The sequence below is a fragment of the Arvicola amphibius genome, chromosome X (assembly GCF_903992535.2).
Source record: "Arvicola amphibius chromosome X, mArvAmp1.2, whole genome shotgun sequence".
NCBI lineage: Eukaryota > Metazoa > Chordata > Mammalia > Rodentia > Cricetidae > Arvicola > Arvicola amphibius.
The window spans coordinates 88,461,783-88,486,408 of NC_052065.1; positions in this window are offsets into that span (position 1 = coordinate 88,461,783).

Sequence of the window (24,626 nt, forward strand, 5' to 3'; positions counted from 1 at the left end):
AGACCTTCAAAGACATCTGCTCCAGTCTTTCAAGGTCACAGTCCCCTATTATCTGTTTTCAGAGAAGCAAGGAGTTCTTACATTACCTGTCGCCGTGGTGATTTTATTTTCACTGATGACATTTCTTTTGTTAGATTAAAGTCTGTCTCCCACATTAGACTGGAAGTTTCACAAGGGCGGGGACTTTTTTTTTTTACCTTACCTGTAAGAATCATCATGTCAATATGACTCCTGACACATGTTAGGTACTCAATAATGACTTCTTGAATAAATGGTATATCAGATGAGATCCAGCATATGACACAATACCTTGTATCGTTTCTTCTGCCAAGAAAGTCTATATGACTCTTGAATACTGCTGTGGAGGATTGATACTTAATTCTAGACCCCCTCCTCTGCAATTTACTTTCTATTTAACCCTAATAAGACCTTTTAAGGTCTCTGCCTCAGTTTCCTTAGAGATGAAAAAAAGAAAATAAATTATTGTATCTTTTTTAATTGGAGTCCTGTTTTGAGGGCTACATCAGCCAATACATGTAAAGGCCATGCGTGCCATGGTTATTACATTCAATCTATGTGAGCTATTGCTTTATTAAGTTCCCTGTTTTAGATCAGATTGAGCAATTGCATGCATTTACTTTTTATACATAATTATACTTTCTGATACCAAAGGCAGACATACAGCCCTATGTTTTGATTCACAGTCCAAGGGGCCACTCTTTCCCTTCCCTTCCATGTTATCTATTGTACTCTATTCCTCGATTTGATGTCTCTGGGGCAAACAACAAAGAAATCCTTTGAGTTTTCTCAGTTCCTGCCTTGCAAATGTCACTAATGTTTCTAGAGCAGGAATAAACTCGGGCGCAAAGCAATAATCCAGCAGACACCCGCCCCAGCCTGCTTAGGTAGCAAAGTGGTAAAATGATGTGTGTCTTGTGCATTTCGCTTCCAAGTGACAAGAAAATGAGTGGCCCATCAGCCGCTAATTACTCGGAAAATCACCAACAAGGGGCTCTGGGTTGCACAAGGTTGCCTCAGAGGCAGTGAGGTGGTGGCAAGGTTCAGTATATTGGCTATTACATTAGTTAATGAAGAAGAACTGGATGAAGTGAGGGATTCTCATTTATTTGGTTCAGAGACTGCAAGTGAGGTTATGAGGCGTTGAAATAAATAAGTGATGTTTAGGAGGATATTGTGCCTTATATTCCAGCCACCTATTGACAACTGTGGTGGGTGTCCTATCCAGGAATGTTGAATATTCTTGTTCTTTTGACTCTTGGTGCACTGTGGGTGAAAAAGTCTATCTTTTGTTTTCTTATGCTCATATTTTATATAGTTGAAGAAAGGCAGGTTTTCTGTATCCTCTGGATGAAGCATCTTTGATTTTTTTGAGGGGGGGCCCTGTGGTTCTAAGCTCTGATTCTGGAGTGACCCAGTTTGTGTTTGAGTTCTGGTATCTTTAATATTCTACTCAGTCTCTGTGCTTCAGGTTTGTCAATAGGAAAATGGTGCTAACCTTAAAGGGTGATGTGAAGATAAAATGGAGCATTACATGCAAAACGTTAGCATACTGTGTCATATTTAGTATTATCATCAAATTGCTAGTATTGATAGTAGTGCTTTCTTCCCTTATATTCTCTTTCATAATTATTAACTATATACTCTTTTCTGTGCTAACAGTTATACATACATTGACTTATTAAATGCTCCCAGTCACACTAAAGTGTGGAATGCCCAACCCTAAATGGGACATCTGTTATACCCCCTTCTCCCAAGGCTCAGGATCTGTGAGCTAGGTTTTAGTATTCGTATTTCTGTTGTACAGGTGAGAAAATTGATACTCAGAGAGATGAAGTTTCTTGTTCCGGGTCACAAATCCAGTGAACATTAGAGTTTCTCATCTTTGGCACTGCATAGAGAAGGAAGTCAAGGCCAAACCGAACAGAAACTTAAGACACTAGGCACTGTGCTTGCTGTGTCCTAAGGGCAGTTGAGAACAGCAGTCTAAGTATACTACATAATCAGTCACTGTTTGTGGGCAAAGAAAGTGACATGCCACTGGGCTCCTCTAATCCCCAACCATGAGAACTGATCACAACAGTACATAGCTACTGTTTTCTTCTGAGTCTAGAGTAACAAAAGCAATGTCTTATAGAAGACAATATAGTCCATCATATATATGTATGTGTCCAGTGTGTGTGTGTGTGTGTGTGTGTGTGTGTGTATGTGTGTGTGTGTGTGTGTGAGAGAGAGAGAGAGAGAGAGAGAGAGAGAGAGAGAGAACCTCTTTAAACTAGGCCCTCTGAATGTGGGTGACAGTTGTATGGCTTGGGCAGTCTGTGTGGCCACTAGCCGAGGAGCCAGTGCTTATCCCTAGTGCAGTGCATGAGCTGGCTCTTTGAAGCTTATGGAGGGACACCTTGCTCAACCTAGATACAGGGGGCAGGGCCTTGGTCCTTCCTCAAGTGATTTGACAGACTTTGTTGACTCCCCATGGGAGGTCTCACCCTCTCTGAGGAGTGGATGGGGGATGGGGTCAGGGGAGAGGGAGGACAGGAAGGAGAAGGAACTGGGATTGGTATGTAAAATGAACTTGTTTTAAAAATAAAAAATATTTTATTCACTGAGATTTTCATAAAATGTATTTTGATCTACTTACCCCTCCCCCAACTCCTTTAAGATACATACCTTTCCCTACCAATCGACTTTTAAAAATGCAATTAATTTATTTATTTTACATCTTGACTGCAGTTTTCCCTCCCTCCTGTCCTCGTATAACCCCCCATCCACTCCCCTGTTTCTGTTCAGAAAGGGGCAGGCCTCCCATGACTATCCACCAACTTTTTACCTTAAGAAAAAGACCCAAAACATTGAGGTCAAATTTCTCTACTAATACATTTCTGGAAGTGTGGCCATAGTGTAGTGTGGTTGACTACCAAGGAACGCATCCTTAAAGAAAACTGACTTTCCCTCTCCAGCAGCTATCAATTATCAATAGCACCTCTACGGGTGGAACTTTGCGCCCACTCCCCGCTGCATGTCCATGCTGGGATTCATTAGATTAGAGCTGGTGCATGTTTTGCACATGCTGTCACAATCTCTGTGAGTTCACGTGTGCAACTGCCCTACTGTGTCTGGGAAACAGTTTTGCTTTACGCATGCGTGATCTCTGCTTGTCGCAATCTCTCTACCCCTCCTCCACGATTATTTATGTCCCTTGGGAGGAGGGGGTGTAATGATAGTCACCCCATTCATGTCTGAGAATTTTGTAGCCTCTTATTTTATGCATCTTGACCACTTGTAGGTCTCTGTGTCAGTCACCATCTATTGTCAAAAGATGGTTCTCTGATGAGGGTTGAGAAATCTACAGGTACCAATTTAATATATTTAACCGTTATATTTTTATGTATCGGTTAAATAAGTGGGGCTTCTGGGTTCAGACATCTCTGGTTCAAATATGACTGTATTTGGGTGACATTAAATATTCATTCAGATCTCTAGGTAAATATGTTTTTCCATACATGTGTATATGTGAGTCTGTGTTCGTGTATATGAGTGCATGTTTGTTCAGGGGCATATATATGGATGTGCACTGAAAAGCCTGGAGGCGGGAGGCAGAACAGAGGCCTGACAGAGCCCATATCTAATTTCAGTTCACTAGAATGGGATGGAGCTGAGCAAGCTGGTCTCAAGAAAATCACAACTTTTGGGTGACCATCAGCAAGCACCCCCCAACAAGCCCTTCTGCTGGCTCAGCCAGTCCCCAAAGCCTTTCGGGTGGCTCAGTAGGTCCCCAAAGTCCTTCTGATAGCTCAGAAGATTCCCCTACCTCCGACTTCTGCAAGCTAAAGATAGCTTCCCCTACTCTGCTATCAGAAAGTACCTAACCACTAGGCTTCCCACCACCAGTCAGCTCTCACCAATCAGCACCCACACTAATCTTTCCTCCACCAATCAACCCCAGATTAATCCCACCTCTTTGGAATTCCCCTAACTCTGCTTAAAAGGAGCTTGTAAACTTCTTTGAGGGGGTCACCCTTTTCCCACCCCAACGTTGGAATCAATAAAGCGCTCTTGTTATTGCGTACGGGGTTGTTGGTCTTCTTTGGGGGCTTCTCTCGGACCCTAACGTGCACATGCTTGTGAGATCAGAAGAGAACCTAAGTGGTGGTTCCTCTGGAGCTATCCGCCTTGGTTTTTGAGACAAGAGCTCTCACTAGCTTGGAGCTTTCCAACTAGTCTAGGCTGATGCTGTGGAACAGTTTCTTCTGAGTTTCAAACCTTCCCTCTTAGAGGGAGACATCTTAAGACATAAGACTCAAAGGAAACGAGAAACAACAGGATCTTTGAGCATAACACAGCATGTTCTTGGAGGAGGTTAAATACTCTATCTTGCAGCGAGGCTCCATTAAAATAGGAAGTAAACAACTCAAAATAGTTTCAGCAACTTCCAGGATTTCCTGAAGCTGACAAACTCATTAGGTCCCTCCCTCCTCAAGAATATAGAGGACCCCTCAGACTAGCCAAGCAGCCTTGGAGAAGTAGGGGGCAGCCAACCAACTGAGCCACCTGGAAAGGACAATAGCCAATCAGCTGAGGGTCTGGAGGCTGTGCAGTGTGCTCCATGTTTCCATGTTCTAAGAGCTGTCGCTCATCTTAGAGGAGGGCTTTGGTGATAAGAACTGTTAGAGTCATTTCTGCTTCTGTAAGTAACCCCAATAAACCTCATTGTTTCGTCTAGTTGGACTTCAGTGATATTCACACTTTTGTCTGCTGTGGGCTCCCTTTCTGTGGTGAGTAGAAGTTAGTGTTGTGTCTTCCCAGGAAGTCTTTCACACAGCAGCTGTATGGGCTGGCAAGCCTCAGCAATCCACCTGTCTCCGCCTACATAGTTCTGGGATTGCAAGAATACCACAATGCCTCGCTTCTAAGCGAATCTAACTAAGCTTCTCAGGGAATCAAAGGCCCTTATGCTTGCTTGCAAGGCATATGATCTGTCTTCTTAGCTGTGGCCAGTAAGCTTTTGAGCTGAGGTCTGTGGTCTCGAGGAATTCTATGGGGACCATAGCTTTTTCATAACAGGAATAAAAATGATGTTCGATAGTGTCATTCCATTCTCTCTTGAATGTATTGGGAAGTGTTCCCCAGACTCCAAGATGAGTGACAGAGTTATCAAATCAATGGCTAATAGAATATATGCTTATATCTTCTCGGGTTTGAAAAGTTTTGTTTTAAATTTTAATGTGTTAAATATTGAGACACACATGTAGCACCCAAACAAAAGCTCCTTAGGAACCTTCATGAGTTTTTAAGTATAAAATGGTCTTGATATTTTCTTAAAAATTGGAATTGAAATGCTTAGGTTTTGCTTTTTTTCTGTTTAGGAACAATAGCAATATCAACCTTATCAAATTATAAGGGTTAACCAAAATGGTGCACGTAAATCTTTTTGCCTAGTATCGGGAATATAGTATGCTCAGTAAATAGTAGTAATTTAGGATCTTTATTAATCTATTTCCCCCTAAAGATCTATGGCTAATTTCCCTGTTAATTGTGGAGTAGGAATGTGTATGTATATTAACTACAGAAAACACAGTATCAGTTAATTTCTGTCAATTTGTCACAAACTAGAGTCATTTGAGAAAGAGGGAACTTCATATAAGGAATTGCCTTCATCAGATTGGCTTGAAGGCATGTCTGTGGAGCATTTTCTTGATTTATGATTTGTGTGGGAGGTCCCAGTCCATTGTGGGCAGTATCACCACGTGGTAGGTGGTCCTTTGTTGTGTAAGAAAGCAGGATGAGCAAGCCATTGAGAACAAGTCAGTAAGCAGCACTCCTCTGGTTTTTTGCTTCAGTTACTGTTCAGAGTAACTGAAGGGGACTGTGATGTGAAGTATAGACCAAATACACCCTTTCCTTTCCCAAGTTGGTTTTGTCGGTATTTTGTCATAGCAACAGAAGGCAAACAAGGAAATCAGCGATTTGTATGGCTACCAGAGTGCTGAGTACAGTGTCAAAATACATAAATTTTAATCTGTTTGACAAAATAGTACACATATGTGGAACAACATCAAACCAGGTAAGACACAGTGTGACTATTAAATTAAATTCAGCACATTTGTAAAACTACACTATCCAAGAAACTTCTGTAATTATGTGTTATAGCATTTTGAAAAAGGAGAAGAATCAGTGATAGAGATTAAAGGGCATTTTCCTGGAGAGTACCTCTCCCAGAAATGTGCTTATTATACATAGTAGAGTATATGCTTTCTCTGGAAGATTATAAGACATAAGCCTTTCATATCTTCATTGGAAATGAAATATCTTTTAGTATGCAAAAAATAAAACTTGAATTCATTGTTCTTAAACATTGTCATTGATCAGTGATTTACAGTCAGCTGACCTATTTCAAATCCCGATCCTTTTAGTAGCTGTGGGTCCAGGAGGGGCATATCCGTTTATTTTGTGGAGTCCCAAGACCCTGATTTGGAAAATGAGGTTACTATTGATGACCATTCCTACCTTAATTCTGCTCCCAATGTTAAGTAGGGCAAATGAGATCATGTAGGTGATGGTGCTTTGTGCACCGTAAAGTGCTAGTTGAATGTGCAATGGAGTCACCACATGGTCCCTTGCCTCTTTTGCCTATTACACGTCTACTCTCATGATGTTCTGAGATTGGTGGCATCTGCTCCAGAGAGGAAGCAGGCTTGGAATAGCCTGGATATTTACGGAGGAGATTGGCAGAGTCTGAGTTGTGAAACTCAGTGGTCTGCTTCAGATCTTTCTGCTGAGTTTCTCCTCACTCTCCTGAGCACTAAATTTATTCCCCCCATTAAAAAAAAAACAGCTTTGCAATTCTCTATTATGTTTCTCTTTACTTTTAGTTGGAAAGAAGTTAAGAATAGACTCATGGAAGAGCTTTTCGTTTCCTCAGAATGGTCCCACGGGACTCAGAACTCACCTCTCCATTCTTAGGCACACAGCAAGAGTATATAGCATGGCCAGAATTGACTCACTTTTTTTCTTTTATTCTTCTTCCATACATTACATACCAACTGCAGTTTCCCCTACCTTTATACTTTCTAGTCCTTACTCCCTTTTCTCTTGTTCAGATCAATTTCTTCTCCATTTTTCTTAAAAAAAGAGGAAGGCCTTCTAGGGATATCAACTGAACATGCATAACAAGTTACAGTAAGACTAGGCACAAACCCATATATCAAGACTGGACAAGGCAGTCCAGTAGGAGGAAAAGTGTCCCAAGAACAGGTAAAAGAGTCAGAAGCAGCCCTTGCTCCCACTGTTGGGAGTCCCACAAGAGATATACAACTATAGAGTATATGTAGCGGACCTAGCTCAGACCCATACATGGTTTGTGTCTGTCTCTTTCATCTCTGTGAGTCCCTATGAGCCCTGCTTAGTCCATTCTGTGGGTCATGTTCACATGGTGTCCTTTGCCTTCCTATTCTTACAATCCTTCCTCTCCCTTTCTAACCCATGAAAAAAACTCTAAAGAACAGTGTTGATGTTTCTAGGCATAGTAACAAGTAGTTTTTGCGAATTTGGTTTGATACTTATAATACACTAGTGGTTAATGAAAGCGTGGGTTTGGTCCTGACTTCTAAAGACTTGCACTTGTACTGAACTCGAATGTGACCTAATGACATCTGAACAGGCAAGTCTAAGACTTTATTGTCTCTGTGTGCTTTGGAACCTCCGCCTACTCACTACATGGCTGCATGCAGTTCATTCCACCTCTCCGAGATTCGGTGTATGCATCTGTCAAAACATGATCCCGGTTCCTTACAGGGTACAGGGATCAGCCTTACAGGGCCGATAGGAGTGTTGAAGGAGTTAAGTTAGGCAGGCACCAGGTTTAAACCTGGCCTATTATGAACACTCAGGAAACAGGAGTTATTAGTGTCATGATTATGCTAGGAGCTAGTTATACTGAAAGCCACAGCCATGACCTCTGAGGGCTTGTGCTCAGAAAGAATAAAATATGAAAGTGCAAGTGACCAGATGTGGGTGGAAAAGGCCAGGAAGGTTACATTCAGTCCAGCAGCCATTACTCAGCTCTGGTGGCCTCACTGAGTCCTCTTTCTCTTTTACTTGCTCCTACCCAAATTCTTGACCTTACCACAGAACTAAACATTATTTAACTGTGTAGAAACCATGTTTTTTTTGTTCCATTTTCCCCTAAGTGAGGTGAGGGGGTAGAAAAAGGGAGAAGAAATAAACACCATCTGGGATGAGAATTCGAAGAAAGACATGTTTCCTTTTTCCCACCACAAAAATGAGCCGGGTAATGGGGATAGGGAGAGAAAAAAAAATCATTTTCAGTTCACCTTGGGCTGTCTTGAGAAGTGGCAAGGGTAATTTTCCCCAGACATTACTTCTAACCATTTTATCATAGGCAACAGTCTGGCCCTAGCCAGTAAATTATTTCCCAGAGGAGGGGCGGACACCAGAGGCAGGCATCAAAACAACTAGTAGTCTCTCCCTAATTATGCCAGCCCAGGGGGAACCTGCTCTTTGGGAGAACTCCCTGTGAAACTCCCAGAACAAGATAATAGGTGAGTCCTTTGAAAATACTGGGTCCTCATTTGTAGCCACTTCTCTAGGTCATTTGAATATGAGAAGGAAGGTTAACAGGTACAAAAGACCCATATTCAGCCTTCTGCCAAGTACTGGGTGCTTGGACAAATACTAAATCTTCCTTCATCAGTCTTTGAACTTTTCTGTTTAGAACAATAAAAAAGGATAGAGAGAGACTACAGGGTGGTGAAAGCTTCTCTACAGATAAGAAAATAACTGTAATAAATACAGATTCTAGATTTGAAAAAGTCAAGTTGAACTAAAATTAAAAATAATTCAATTACTTTTCCTAATAATTTTATGAAGTGACTTCATGTGTAGTATTATTATCCCGAGTTTTGTATGAAAAAACAAAGGCATAGAGAGGCCAGGTGATGTGCTCAAAATAAGCAACAGGTCCTGAATTTGAACCCAGACAGGCTGGCTCTAGTGCACTTCCTCATAACCATATAATACACTGCTTTGGTATTTCAGGTTTGGTTCATAGACAAAGTTTTTTTTTTCCTCTCTTGACATTGCATCCAAAAGTCATTGTAGCATACAAATCTCTTCCTTACGCACATGGGTAATTGTATGTATTTTTCCACTAAGATATGGTTCCTGTCCTATTATGAAGCCTATTTTGCTAAATAACAGCAGTCAAAAGAGAACTTCCAGTTATAGCCTAGAATTTTTTCTTCATCTTGTGTCTAAACTTCGGTTCACCTATTTACCTGTGCAGGTTGGTACGTTAATCACCCAGAGGGTATCTTTCTAAGAACTTTTCCTCTTCAAGGGTGAAGGCACAGAGGTGTCCCTGTCCTAAAGGATTCCAGGAAGAACAAAACTTCAAAGGACTGAACACCTCCCTGATGAGGACAACTATACATGAATGAGGCCACACCCTGGTATAGAAGCAATCGTAGCTTGAAAACTACATTGTCCTTGAAGTAAAAATTTTTTGAGACCACCTTGGGGAATCAGCATTGAGTTATGGGTGGACTGCATCTTGGCCAGGTCTGTCTCATTTATATACACTTCTTGTACCTAGCCCCAATTACTTCCCTATTTACATCTAAATGTCATGTCAGTATGGATTTGTAGGTACTTTGAATTAATCTTTTCTGTCTCCTTTTCCCATCACTCATCACTTTGATATGGTTATCAGGAAGACTGGCCCAATTCATCCTGTTAGAGCAGCCAGGGCTTTAGAAGCTTTTGTCCTAAAACCTCTGGTTACACATTGGACAAGTGTCATACTCTTAAAAATTATTGTTTTTACTTGATTTATTAAGCTGTGAGTGCTGTTATTCTGGGAACTTGGGAGTTACAAATCCAACACACACGGGGGAAGATACACATTCATGTCAGGGACTATGTTGCCATCCTAGCTTTAGAGAAACAGCAAGCTGTTACCTATAATCTGACCAATAAATTCTACACTCGCGTTCTCCAGACCATATACAGAATCTGAAGATATTACAAAAGTATAGGGATCTTGGAATTTTCAACCTCCTAGATATCAATGCTTTTTAAATATTTTTTTCTGGTGGTCCTGTCTATGGAATAAAAAGATTTGGGGCAAAGAGATAAGTTATCATGCTGGCATTCAGTGAATGGCTACTGGTGAATGAATTGCTAAAATATGCTACCGGAACTTTTAAAATAAATGACAAATCTAGGGCCATATCCAATGGGGTTTTTTTTTTTAAATAGGAATTCCACAGGTGAGAGTTTTCTAGGCACAACTCATACTGGTAATCTCTAGCAAATCCTGTTATCTACAGCATGTGTTGTGGGACCCATGGGATATAAGAAATACCCTGCTTTCACTAAATGGAAACAGCAACAACAGCAGCAGTATAACCCTGAACCAACTGAGCATTTAATTGGAGTTGACCTGATGGAGAAAGTAATGCATTGTTCCGATGCACATTTCGTTGCTCTTAACATGAACGTGTTTACATGGTTAAACACAGTCTCATTCCAGCAGAGTACTAGAGGAGCTTTTTAATATTTATGTGACAATAGTTGATCTCTTACCACTGTCAGTACTGCTAAAGACTTATCAGCTTGCTGTTTCAGCACCATATGTTGTAGCCGAGTTGCAACTCCATGTGTCCTTCCTGTGCCTTCGGGAAAGAACATTTGCTGTCTATCAGAATAGAAAATGGTATGGGCTTCAGAAGGCCTCCCAGCTTATAGATGTCTCCTCAATGACTGGATATGTATGCTATGAGTATGAAGCAATAAGTTAAGCTTCAAAATCTGCTTACGCACGATACCTTCCACTTTTAATTGTTCCCCTCCCCAGGTGTGGAGCAAGAGCTAGGAGAATTAATTGACAGGGCTTCTGCATCCATTCACCTTGTATTGTGTACAACTTCTGTACACAGAAAATTCTGTGAAGTCTGAAATCCCACCCACAATTAAAAATGCTAACAATATATAACATTTGGTTTTTCTTAATGAGCCATGTGCCGATTTTGCTAGTGTTCAGCAGCAACAAAGTTTAGCATATGCATACCATAAATCTTTCAAGAACTTAACGAGTGGGCCTCTAAATTGTTACTTGTGGAAGATTTTCATTAGGACTTTGTTTATGAGCATGAATGAACTACTTTAGGGTAAAATAGTTTAAGTATTGGAAAATTTGGAAAATTCAAACTACATTAATTGCTCACAATATAGGTCAAGGAGCTTTAAACATTAATGCAAGAAGTTCATAGTCATATATATGTGCAGGAAGCTGGCTTACAAGCTCCTCCCATTGAACTAGGCTTGCTATGGCCCTTAGAATCTCTGGGGAGTTCCCAGTTCCAAAAGATGAGGTGTAATAAGCCAAGAGGATAGGATTTGTATTTTGGATGAGTCTTTGAATTGACACCTACAAAATTTTTCCTTCCACACATGTTCTATGAAATCATCCAGCTCATAAATTGTTAACATGAAAAGAAATCTAAATCCAACACAAATTTTGAAAAGAATTTGGGTATGCCAACCAGGTTAGATTCTTATTTTCCTGACAGCAACATGCCATTTTCTCTGAGATGAAAAATCACCTATTTGTTTATGCCCCTGCTTGCCTTTCGGTTTGTGTGGCGGTGTTGGAGAGAACATGCTTTCAAAGCTAAAAAGACCTTGACAGGGGCATTTAAATCTTCAACAGCATGCTAAAAATATGTGAGTACCATATTTTGGAATTTCCAGAAATGTGTTGACTTTGAATAAATGGTGTCTATATATTTAATAGAGAAATTTTATGTATACACACACACACACGGAAAAAGTAGATCCATGTATGTAATGCCACAGTCAAAATGTATTACTTCTGAAACTTCCTCCTCCTCTCCTGCTTTACTTGTTTGTTTTCTTAATGAAATACGCGTTTCTTCTGTAACTAAGAGAAATTAAGTTTCGAGTAAGAAATACCAATTTTTATTTACTAAGAAGTTCCTCATCTATAGTCCTAGTTGGTCCATAAAAATCTATGGAATTGGACTTGATCATTACCTTTTCCTAGATGAGGATATTCAGTAACAGCTAAACTGGTGCCCAGGCTTTGAGGTATTTCTATTTTCAATGAAAACATTGAATCTCTTTTGGAATTGAGTTCTTCTGGAATCCAACTATTATTTGATGGAATTTTTAAATCTTCTCTCAATTATTTTTATAACATTTTATGCTATTTCAGTTATTGTTCATTTCTGTCGTCTGCCTATGCAATAAGACTTGTTCATTATTTGGAGATATTTGTGAAGAAATTATCCTACTGGGGACATTTTCTTCAGGAAAAAAATGTAGACCCTTTCAAAACTTAGTTCATGTTGGTATTTACACAGTGATCCCAACCAAGGCTGTGACCCAGGTTTGAATATTAGAGTCAGTGATATTCCTCTTCTAATCAAGAGTAGAGCAGGAATAACACTGACTCTGATATTGGAGCCTGTATGGGACTGACCTAGGCACCCTGCTTATTTGTTATGGTTGTGTAGCTTGATCTTCTTGTGGGAATCCTAACAGTGGAATCAGGAGCTGTCTCTGACTCTGTTGCTGGCTTTCAGGACCCTACTCCTCATACTGGATTGACTTGTTTAGCCTTAACCCATGAGGAGGTGCTTAGTTTTACTGCAACTTGATATGCCATGTTTTGTTGATATTCATGGGAGGCCTGCCCTTTTCTCAACAGAAACAGAGGAGGCGTGGATGCCGGTGGGGTAGGAACAAGGGGGGGAGGGAGGTAGAGAGGAGAGACTTGGAGGAGAAACTGTGGCCAGGCTGTAAAATAAGTAAGTAAGTAAACAAACAAACAGACGAGTAGCAATACTGTGCAAATGGATCTCTTAGAAAAGTGATAACTTAGACCACAGATTAGTAATTTTATCTGTTAAGGATAATCTAGCGAGTGTTTTAGGCTTTGCATGCCATATGTTCTATGTTGCCATCACTCAGCTCTGTCATCATAGTAGGAATGCAGCCAGAGACAATATGTAAATGAAAAGGCATGGCTATGTTTTAATAAACTTTATGGTCAGACATGAGGATTTAAATTTTATATATTTTATATTTTTTCATGTGTTATGATTTGTTCTTCTTTTCGTCTTTCTTCAAGCATTTCAAAGTGTTAAAAGCATTATTATACTATGGGGTGTTTGAAAACAAATGAAAGTTGGATTTCACCCACGAGCTGTAGTCTGCCTGCCTTTACCCATAGACCAGCAGTTCTTGTATATTGTTTCACATCCAGGTCACCGTGAGAGCCCTCAAGAAATCCTGACCATAGGACCCATTGCCTCATTTTGACTCAGGCCGTCTTGGGTCATGCTTATTCATTGATATTTTGTCAGAGCTCCTCATATGATTTTAATGTGTTACTATTACTGAGTGGAATTTCTGGGCAAGAACAGAAATTTATAGCTCTAGGTTTAGCCACAATCTTTTGTGAATTATGGCTCTGTAAACTGCCAAAGGTTTCAATATACTCCCTGGAGAAAGCTGATAATCAAAATTCATCTCTGAGTCATCTATCAGTGTTCTGTAGGAGAAATAACGGCAGACAGCAAGGTTCATGTGAACAAAAAAATCACATCAAATATTTTTCATATAACTAGTCTATGTATGTATGTATGTGTGTATCTATGTATCAATCATCTATCTATCTATCTATCTATCTATCTATCTATCTATCTATCTATCTATCTATCCATCCATATCAAGTTATGGTCCTAGAAGGACACTTGCCTATTAGAAGACCTATGTTTTAGTCCTATCTATCACTCACTTGGAATTTTCAGTTAACTTCTATGTGCCTAATTTTTTCTCTTCCATGATTTAACAAGCTTGGACTCTATGCATTAAAATGTTCTTTGGCATCACTATTCTATTAATTGTTAGTGGTTCTTTCCCAGAGACATGGAGTTCTGCTGGAGTCGTCTTCTGAGGCAGTCATCTGTGGAATGTAAAGGAGAAACAGAACACGGTGATGAACTCTCCCCCATTTGTGGAACAGTATTAAATTTTGAGATGTCAGTTTTCATTGAAATGTAACCGCTACATTAACCACTAAACAAAGGCCTTTTGATGCATCTCTGCATTAGTTAGTGATGGTGAGCCTTGGGGATGCTTTCTAATATGACAGTACATTGAGCTCCTTTGGGCTTAATTTCAACAGAGCAGCCCTGTCAGTTGTGATGTACAGGAAGATAACTGAAGCATTTGCCCCTGTCCTAAGTGCTTGTCAAGGACTCTTCAGGGAAACTATCCCCTCACATCCTTCTTTATGTCTTTGAACTTCTTGCCGTTGCTGTTATTAGATTAACTATGTACTGAGGGGAGATGTCTCAGTTTAGAAAAGTACTTACCTAAATTCCATCTCTGTGACACACATGGTAGAACGGGAGAACTGACTCCTACAAGTTCTCCTATGTTTCCCAGTTTTGACCCAGGTAATGTTGGGTCATATTTGTTCATTGATATTTTTTATTAGAGCTCCTCAGATGATTGTAATGTCTTTCACCTTTTTTTGTGGTGATTTCTTAGCAAATCTGAACAATAGAAATAAAATAATTCTCCCCATGGGAGTGAAAAGTGGCCACCACTCTTCCCCTGGTAGCGTGACTCTTCAAGGTTGTATATAGTCAGTGTCAATATTTACTTAGCGTTCTGCTTACCCCACCTTGAGATGGAACAAGTGATACTGTATAAGGTGAGAAGTCAAGACAGAAACCAATCAGCAGGCTTAGACTGGAAAGCCCTTTCTCAACAGGGCACTGAATCAATTAACAAATGCTTACTGAATACTAAGTCTGTGCTCAACACTGGGAAATGAACTTGTGGGAAGAAAAATAATGTGTGATTTTGTCTCCAGGAGCTCACAGATACCTTGAGATAAGACTCGCGAGAAATCAGTGGTAGCTCACACTTGATACAACAAATGGGACTATATGACAGGCAGAGTTTATATCTGCCATAATTCATTCATTTATTCATTCAATGGTGGAAATTAATTTGGGTTTAAATACTTTTTATATCACTCTCTAGCTCTGTGATATTCTTCAAGTATCTTAGCATCTTTGTGTCTCAGTTTCCCTGATTTAAAATCTGGGCATGGCTATAGCATTATAATAATAGCCCTAATATTCCTTTGAGGGCTAAATGGGATAAATATAATTAGCAGAATTATCTATTATTGTTCTACCAAACAGCTAATGTGAACTTATTAATTTATATATGCTAAGGGTATATTGTATATTGCTATGCATTTTTATATGCCAATAATAGTGTTTGTAACATAGTAAGCATACATTTTTGCAGTTTGGTATGGTTTGCTCTCTTATAAGAGATAATGGGAAAAATGTTAGTGCAGCGACTGGTAAGAGGTTGCGAAACCAGTTATGGAAATGGTTGAAATTTGAGGTGGTGTTAACCATTTGGAGACACTCTGATCCTTGATCGTCCTATATGAGGTATTTCACTGAACTTAAATGTGTAGTTTGTCAGCCAAGTGTTAACTAGAACACCTTAATGATTTCATTCCTTCTGGCTGGAAGTCTGTCTTAAATGTCTAGGACATGAGGTTTACTGGTTACACCCAAGTTTTCCCTAGAGACAAAGAACCTTCAAGACAAATATTGTCTGTTTGAGGCTAGGTAGTCTGACTGCAGTGATGTGGAAGCCTCCTGATGTCAACATGGTTCTCAAGTTTTCTAGTCTTATGCTTTTCCAGTGACTACTTTTCATAGTTTTTTTAAACTACAGGTAGAACCATAATGGCTTTATGATTGTTCATATAATTAAAGTAGGAACTCAGTGGAAGACTTTTCCCACTATTTCTAAATGTTATGCATCACCTGAGTCAGAAGGTGTCATAAAATGATATTTTTGGGCAAAGCTTGAGTCTCTTTGGGCAGTAAGAACAGAGAGAAAATTCTGTACAAGCAGAAGATATTGTGAAAAAGACTCATAATGATCTGTTTACACATCTCTCCGGTAACTCTTACTACCCCATTACATGGCCTGAAAAACCAATGTTGAACTCATCCTCTAGAGCAGTGGTTCTGGACATCCTAACACTTCAGTACAGTTTATCATGCCGTGGTGACCAAAATTATTTTTCATTGCTACTTCATAACTGTAATTTTATGATGTTATGAATCATAATGTAAATATCTGTGTTTTCCAATGATCTTAGGCAACCCCTGCAAAAGGGATATTCAACCACCAAAGGTGCCACGAATCACAGGTTGAGAACCGCTGCCTTAGTCCAATGTCATTTACTGTGTATTTTTGTGATAAAAACCTTCCAATCTGCACTCTCCTGTTCAGTAGCCACCAGCTATATGTGGCTGTCGATCACTAGGAAAACCTAAAAATTGATTTTTATTTATTTAAGTTAAAATAAGGAGTATTTATTGGCCCCTGTGATGATTAGGTTTAATTGTCAACGAGACACAACCAATAATCACCCAGTAAGAGGGTCTCAGTGAGGGACTGTACAGATTAGTATGGCCTGTGGGCATGTCTAAGGGGGATTAGCTTGATTGCCTTAATTGATGTGGGAACACCCAGCCTGAAAGTGGGTTGCATCCTTCCCTGTGTTTGGGCTCTGAATTATAAAATAGTAGAGAAAGATAGTTGAGTATTAAGCATGCACACACTCATTTCTCTCTGCTTTTGACTGTGATGTGATTAGCTGCTTCAAGTTCCTGTCTTGACATCTACACAATGATGGACAGCAACCTGGAATTGTGAATCAAAATAAACCCTTTCTCCTCTTTGTTGCCTTTTGTCAGGGTATTTTATCACAGCAACAGAAATGATTCTAGGGCAGTTGCCATAGCATGTGACATAATGCTAAATGTATTAAGCTTTAAATTATGTCCCTAAAGATATTGAGGGACTCCATTAAGTTTCTGGTATGACCAGTAATATTCTAGTGAAGTATATTAGTTTATTTTTCTTGGTTAATCCCTGTAATACTGTCTTATTTGTTCTTATCACATAACGGTCTGATAAAAGGTTGGTGTGGGCTATTGAGTAGTGGGGATGATAACTGTTGTAAGGGAAGATTATCCAGGCTTGAAGAATTTACAACACAGCTGATCAACAGAGTGTTGCTGAAGGGACAGATTGGGCCCTGTGTTAGGACCTAACTGAGCTGACAAGAGCAGGAAACAAATTTATCTTAGTTTTTCCTCCTGTTAAGGGATGATACAGATGGGGGGAGGTGGTGTGGAATGGAGATGCTGTTGTAGGAAGTGAGCTTCAACTCACAACTACCTTTTCCATGAGACAACTTCCTTCTCTCTGAGCTGAAAACAGGAGGTGTGTGTGTGGAGGAAGTTATTCTTTGCAGCAGAAAGGTTAGGCCTGTTTTCCCCAGAGGCCAGCTTTGGTGAGTTACAGGCTAAAGGACAAAAGGCAAGAGGAGAGGGGACAGCTATAGAAAAAGCTTCAACCTTGAGAGATCTTTGTTTAGTTGCCAGTTGAAGTGAAATCTAGCGTCTTTTCTTCAGTGGATGTCCTTAATACTTAGATGAAATGCCAATCAGCAAACAAGTGCATCTCTCCAGGATCCCTGAGGCTTCTGCCATCCAGAGTGTTCAGACAAGTCAGCCTTTATAGCATAGAAACAGGTGAGTGGTTTTCTTATTATTTGAACGTGTGGTGCAAAAGGTGTACAGCAGCTGCTCACAGTGAAGCAATTGTCATTTTAAATGCACTTGAAGTAGGACAAGTTCCTGCAGACAGCATTAGCAATGCCCAGACTTTGGATGGGGTCCTACTTTACCACAGACTGTCAGATTTTGGGAGTTTAAATTTCCTCTGATTTGCTTTAAGTGTTTGCCATTAAAGATGTTTTATGCTTCCAAGATTTACCATACCAAAGATTAATTAACCTTGCAGTGAAAATTAATCATTGAAAATGGAGTGTTAATCATGGTCTTCAAAGGGTGAGGGTCAGAGTATTAGGAATGAGGTAGTCAATGGCACCTTCCTTTCCCTCTAAGCTAAACACTGAATGCAGAACAAGGAAGTGCCTGAACTATGTGTAAAGGAGAGGGGAGGCTTCCATGGATCAGAACACTCACAGAGATACTCAGGGATGCTGGGAGCTTTGCATGTCTATTCAGTGATAGCCATAGTGCAAATGTTTTGGGATAGCAGATCAGTTAGGGGGCCAGGCTTTGCTATTGGAGAGATGTATCCTTGGGTTTGACATTTTCTCTGTCTTTTAGAGGTCGTGTGAGTTTAATACCTGAACCAGTGCACATCCTGGGGTCCCTTTTTTTAACTGTCTTGGTAATGAGCAAACTGCCAAGTTCTAGAACACTTCTTTTTGGTCAAGTGCTGACCAGGGAATGGTGTCTGTACTCCATCAATTGCTGTTTGCTTCCTCTAGGTTGTGCCTTCCTCAAAGCTACGTATGCTCCTGAGAAGGATTGATGGGCACCTCATTATATGACTTCAGGGCAAGATTGTCTCTCATTGTGTGTTTATATACATCAAATTCTGTGTCAAGTAATTTATATCTAATTCATTGAACTCTCATACAAGCATTGTGGAAGTTTTGCTGTTCTCTTTTCCATAAGACAGATGTGATCAAAAGAAGTCAAATCACGTGTCCTAACTCACACAGATAATGAGGCACAAAGCAAACTTCCATGAGCCTAGCCACAACTCCACCCTAGTGGTGGTTGTCTCCTCTATTTGTGTTCAGTGTTTTCTGCCTAGAATTGAGAATGAACTCTTCACTTTTTTAACTAAGGATGCAAATATTCATATGCATTTAGTATATTCTAAATATACTGTATCTATGTTCATCTATGATGTTTTGTTAGGGTATTAAATTCAAAGGGGGGTTTCGAGGGCGTGCACAGCAGCCAGTGGTTAGAGGTGTGAGAGTTGAATTAAGGCTCAGAATCCATTATGGGGAGAGTGGCTTGAAATGAACTGTGAAGGACAAAAGAGAGAAGTTAGCAGAAAGGAGAACTTTTGAAATGAGGGCCTTAGTACACATTTGAAATGAGTGACTATTTCAGATTCTTGATACAAATCTGTCTGAAGAAGTGAAAAATTCAGTAGGAAAAGGCTAGCTATATTTTTTTCTTAAGAGGGATATAGGCTAACACTGACCCTGTGTGCCTAGTGGGCAATGTCTCAGTCACATTTTCCCCATCTTCCTAGTAATGAGGTGGAGTATACCTAGCTAGGATCCCACCAATTAGAAGGGGAGAACACTGTTGATAGAGTGTAGCATGGGGAGATACTGGGCTTCAGTCTCTACTCTAGCACTTTCTAGCCCTGTGACCTTGACAAATTTGCTTAACCTCTTTTTGCTTCAGTTTCCACAAATGCCAAGTGGAGATCATAATATCTGTCTCATGGGGTTATTGTGAGAATCAAATGAAATATGCATGCAGTTCTGAGCCAGACATAAGAGTAGGCTCTCAAAATCTTTTGGCTATTGAAGGGGCGTGGTAGATCGGCAATTATGATTAACCAGACTAGCTTATTTATATAATATTTAGCTTTAATAAAGGAAAGAAAAGAGAACTTACAAAAGCCAAGGTTCCATTGAGGAGCCCAGGAAAACAAAGAGAGCAAACAAAAGCACAGGGATGTATTTTAAAGGTATTTGGAGCCCCGGAGGGGTCACGCCCCTCAGACAAAGATATTGGTCAGCTCCCCCATCAGGCTATTACTATATTACTTCTGTTTAGAAACTTGACAGCTAAGGATCTTTCAAACATCTTTATCACAAAACTTTTTAAATCAGCAACATGAATACATTTAGGCCATATGGGACCTAGTTCATCAAGGTTTCAAAGGAAACCGTACAGGGACACACAGAAATTCATTTAATAAAAAGCTTTATATTTTGATATTTCTGAGTGTTACTGTGACATGCATAGTTGCCAGAGGAAGAGAAAAAACGACTGATGGAATATGAATACTAAGAGTATACGAAATAAATTATTTTTGTTACCTGAACTATAAAGTATATTACTTTTTAATAATAATGGCAATATCACTTTGATAGAATAGCACATTACCAATTTAATGTAAAATAGTCCCTGACTTAGTACCAAATCAACAGTATTTGAAGATTGGTTCAAGTTTCTAGATTCTATCTAAGTAAAGAATGGACTGCCTGGATTTACTTACTATCTGAACTAAGAAGAATAATGAACCCACTCATTCATTAGAGACTGGAATATATTTCTGCAGTGAGTACTAATTACTTATCTGACCCAACCTCACCTTCTTTGGCAGCATCAGTTAATACTGTCAGTGAGCAAGACAATCTTTTGAATTTCTACAGGAATGAATGGTTGTCTTTTTATGTAACACAGTCCATCTCTTTTTCAGTAGATTCACATGCAGAATCTGTCCAATGATAATGCTAAAACTGACACACTATTTGCAACATGCCAGATGCTATATCGAACAATTTATATTCATCGGTACATTTACCTTTCATGCTAACCTACTAAATTTTATAGGAGAAGTAACAGAGTCAACAAGAAGTAAAATAATGTGTTCAAGGTCATACAGCTAATGATGAGCTAGGATTCAAACTTTGGAATTTTGACTCCAAAGTTTGTGCTCTTAAAGCCCTTCTCAAACAAATTAAAGTAGATTTTCTGGATACTTTATTATTCAAATTTTCTAGCAACACCAGATACTGGTGTAGCATGGAAACATGGATGGTCTTCCTTAGCATTCTCTCTGTGCCTAAGTTTCATATGTGGATTTCAAAGAGAAAGTCATACAATTTGATTATTACTTTCATAGTGTCCTAACCAAGCCTTGAAGCAATTGACAATAAAGCAGATTAGTACAAAGCAGAACCTTTGCTTCTAACAAAGTCTAGCTTGGAAGAGATTGTTTAGTATGAGATCATTCTTATTTAATAGAACCACCATGCTTATTGCTAACTCTCTGCTGTATAGGAGTCCCATTTGTCTATAACTAGAATTCTGTATATTTTTGAATGTGAATTCATATAGCCACAGCCAATGTCTCATAGCCCTTCTTCCACTTTCTGGTGTTATTGGCTATTTTCTTCTTTGGACTTTCACACTTAAAATCTAGACTAAACAATTTTGCATGGCTTTAAAAAAAGGATAATGAACATATCTTAGTTATTTTCTTATTGTTGTGGTAGGATAACCTGGCAAAAGCACCTTAAGTGGGGAAGAGTTTATTTTAGCTTACAATTCTAGAAGGATTCTACCATAGCAAGCAAGTAATGACAGCAGAAACATGGAGCTGGCCAGTAACACTGTATTAACAGTTAGAAAATAGAAAGAGGGCAGGAGGGGAGGGCTGAGCTTTAAAACCTCAATGCCTGCCTTTAGTGATACACTCCGTCCAGCAAGGAACCACTTCATAAAGACTTTGCAAACTCCCCAAATGTAGCTATCTCATGATGCAAAATGCATTTGACTTCAAATATCCCCATAGTCTTTAATAGTCCCAGCACTGTTGTAAGAGGCCACTTGTTCGATTCTTGGCCACCCAGACTCCTGAAATAACAACACAGAAACTGTATTAATTAAATCACTGCTTGATCCATTAACTCTAGATTCTTATTGGCTAACTCTTACATCTTAATTTAAGCCATTTATATTAATCTGTGTATTGTCACGTTGCTGTGGCTTACCGGGTAAAGTTCTGGTATCTGTCTCCTGTAGTGCTACGTGGCTTCTCCCTGACTTCGCCTTCTTTCTCCCAGCATTCAGCTTAGTTTTCCCCGCCTAGCTAAATTCTGCTTTGTTATAGGTCCAAAGCAGTTTCTTTATTAATCAATGGTAATCATAGCATACAGAGGGGAATCCCACATCACAACACTGTTTAGAACCTTGATTAATGCAGTAATGTATTAGTTGTCTTGACAAAATCAACTTAAGGAAGGAAACTTGTATTTTGGCTTACAGTTCAAGGGTACAGTATATCATGTGTGCTGGGAGTGGAAGGACTCACAGCAGCAGGAGGTTGAGGCAGCTGGTCACATTGTGTTGAGGGTCAAGAAGCAAAGGATGAATGCACACTTTTTCCTTTTTATGTAGTTCAGTATCCTATCCCTCAGGGTGGTACCTAGCCCTTATACTTAGGGTGGCTCTTTCATTCTCAATTAACTTAATATGAGTAAGCCACCAAAGACACACTTAGACATTCTCTCTTTAGTTCACCTAAAGCCTGTAAAGTCGACAGTATTAACTATCACAGAGGGCATGTGTTTTTCTACTCCATGGTGTTCCATATTCTCTCCCTAACTAGAATACAGGTGGTGCTCCAGGAACAGGAAGCTCTTATATTTTCTGAAACTAAGCCAAGGCATATGGCTACATACAGCACAGTGTGTAATAGCAACTCAGAATATATGTTCTTTATTCTGTTCTTTTTCTTTCTGTTTTTTTCTACATGCTATGCACTGTTGTACTTAATAGAGTACAGTAGTCCCAAGCATTAAGTATTTAAATGTGGATGTACATTTTGTATACATTATGTGAAGTAAGCACTAATCAGGACCCTTTGTTCTACTGAAACTGGTGGTCCTTCTACTAACATGTTTACTATTACATCATACATCTTCATTCTTCTTTTTTCTCCTGATGACACTTGGGAGAGAACTGAGTAGCAACCTATATTAAGCTAGGTGTTGGAATAAATTAGATTCTTATTATACATGCCATACCTTACTTGGTTCTCTCATAGTAAATATTCCTTTGTGACTAAAAAGCAATACATTATCTAAAGACATACACTGTGTAGTATTTAGTGGTGTATCACCACTAAGTGGTAAATGTTCAGTGAACTTTTTATTATGGCTAAATGTGTGACTCTATACTGTTAGATTTGAGCTGTTCTTCATAGAATTTCAAATGTTGATTATTATAAAATTTACAAGGAATTGAAAGGCTTGATTTGCTCTGAATAGCCAAAATTATCTTGAAAAGTAAGATAAAAGTAGAAGACCCATACTTTAAAATGGTAGGACTTACTACAAAGTTAAAATATTAAAACCAGTGTGTTACAAGCATAATATTCATGGAATAGAACTGAATTTAGAAAGAAATGTGGATGAGTCTGTAGTCGGCTTATTTAATTCATTTATTTTCTATTTTGAAAGTATTTTAATATTTATTTTTATGTGAGTTTGGCCTGCATATGTATCTTCACACCACATGTTGGAGGAGAGGGCCGCTTGTTCTTCCTGGCTGCCTGGCTAGCTTAGATCAGAAATAACCACACAGAAACTATATTAATTAAAACACTGATTGGCCCATTAACTCTAACTTCTTATTGGCTAACTCTTATATTAATTTAACCCATTTCTATTAATCTGTTTATTGCCAAGTGGCAGTGGCTTACTGGCAAAGATTCAGCATGTCTGACTCTGGTGGCTCCATGGTGTCCCTCTAAATCTGCCTTCTTCCTCCCAGCATTGGGTCCAGTTTTCTCTGCCTACCTAAGTTCTGCCCTATCAACTGGCCAAGGCAGCTTTTTAAAAAATTCATTAACGGTAATCACAGCACACAGAAGGGATTCCCACGTCAACCACATGTGTCCCTTATACCCACGAAGGCCATGAAAGGACATTAGATATCATGCAAATGGAGATACAGTTGTTAGCTGCCACGAGGCTATTTGGAACTGATCCTGGGTCCTCTGGAAGAGCAGCAAGTGCTCTTAACCACTGGCCCATCTTTCCAGTCACAGTTTTGTTTATGCGGCTTTGAATTCACTCAGTATGTAGTTGAGCTCTCTTTCTTCTGCCTCTCCCTTCCAAGTGCTGAGATTACAGTCACATGTAACCATATCCAACCAGTCAGTTTTTGACAAACTTATCCCAAAACCTTTAAATGATGTGTGTTTTGTTCAATAAATGGTGCCCAGGCAACTGGAGAACCATATGGAAAAGGAAAAGTTGGACCTTCATCTTATACAATATACAAACTTAGATTAAAAATGCATCAAAGACAAAGATGTTTAAATTCAAACTAGAAAATCTTCAAACCTTGACTGACTCTGGCAATGGATTCTTTGGTATGACACTAAAAATATGAGAAGCAGCAACAAAGTAGATAAATTAGACTTAACATTGCAAACTTTTGGGATTCACATGAAACATTAAGATAATCAGAAAATATTGGGTATAGTGGTACATGACTTTATTTGAGCACTTAGGAAGCAGAGGCAATGGCAGGGGTTGGGGCAGGTGAATCTCTGAGTGTGAGGTCAGCATTATTTACATAGAAAGTTCCAGACCACTCAGGGATACATATTGACTCTCTGTATAAAATAATAATGAAAAAAGACTAATCATAGAATATGATAATATTACTTCAAATTATATGTCTGATAAAGGACATATATTCACAATATATAAAGAACATTAAATTCAATAGTTTCAATGAGAGATTAATTAAAAGTAGGCAAAGGAACTGAAAGAATCTGCCAATGAACATACACAGATGGCCAATAAGTACATGAAAAGATGCTAAAAACTATTATTCATAAAATAAATGTTAATCAAA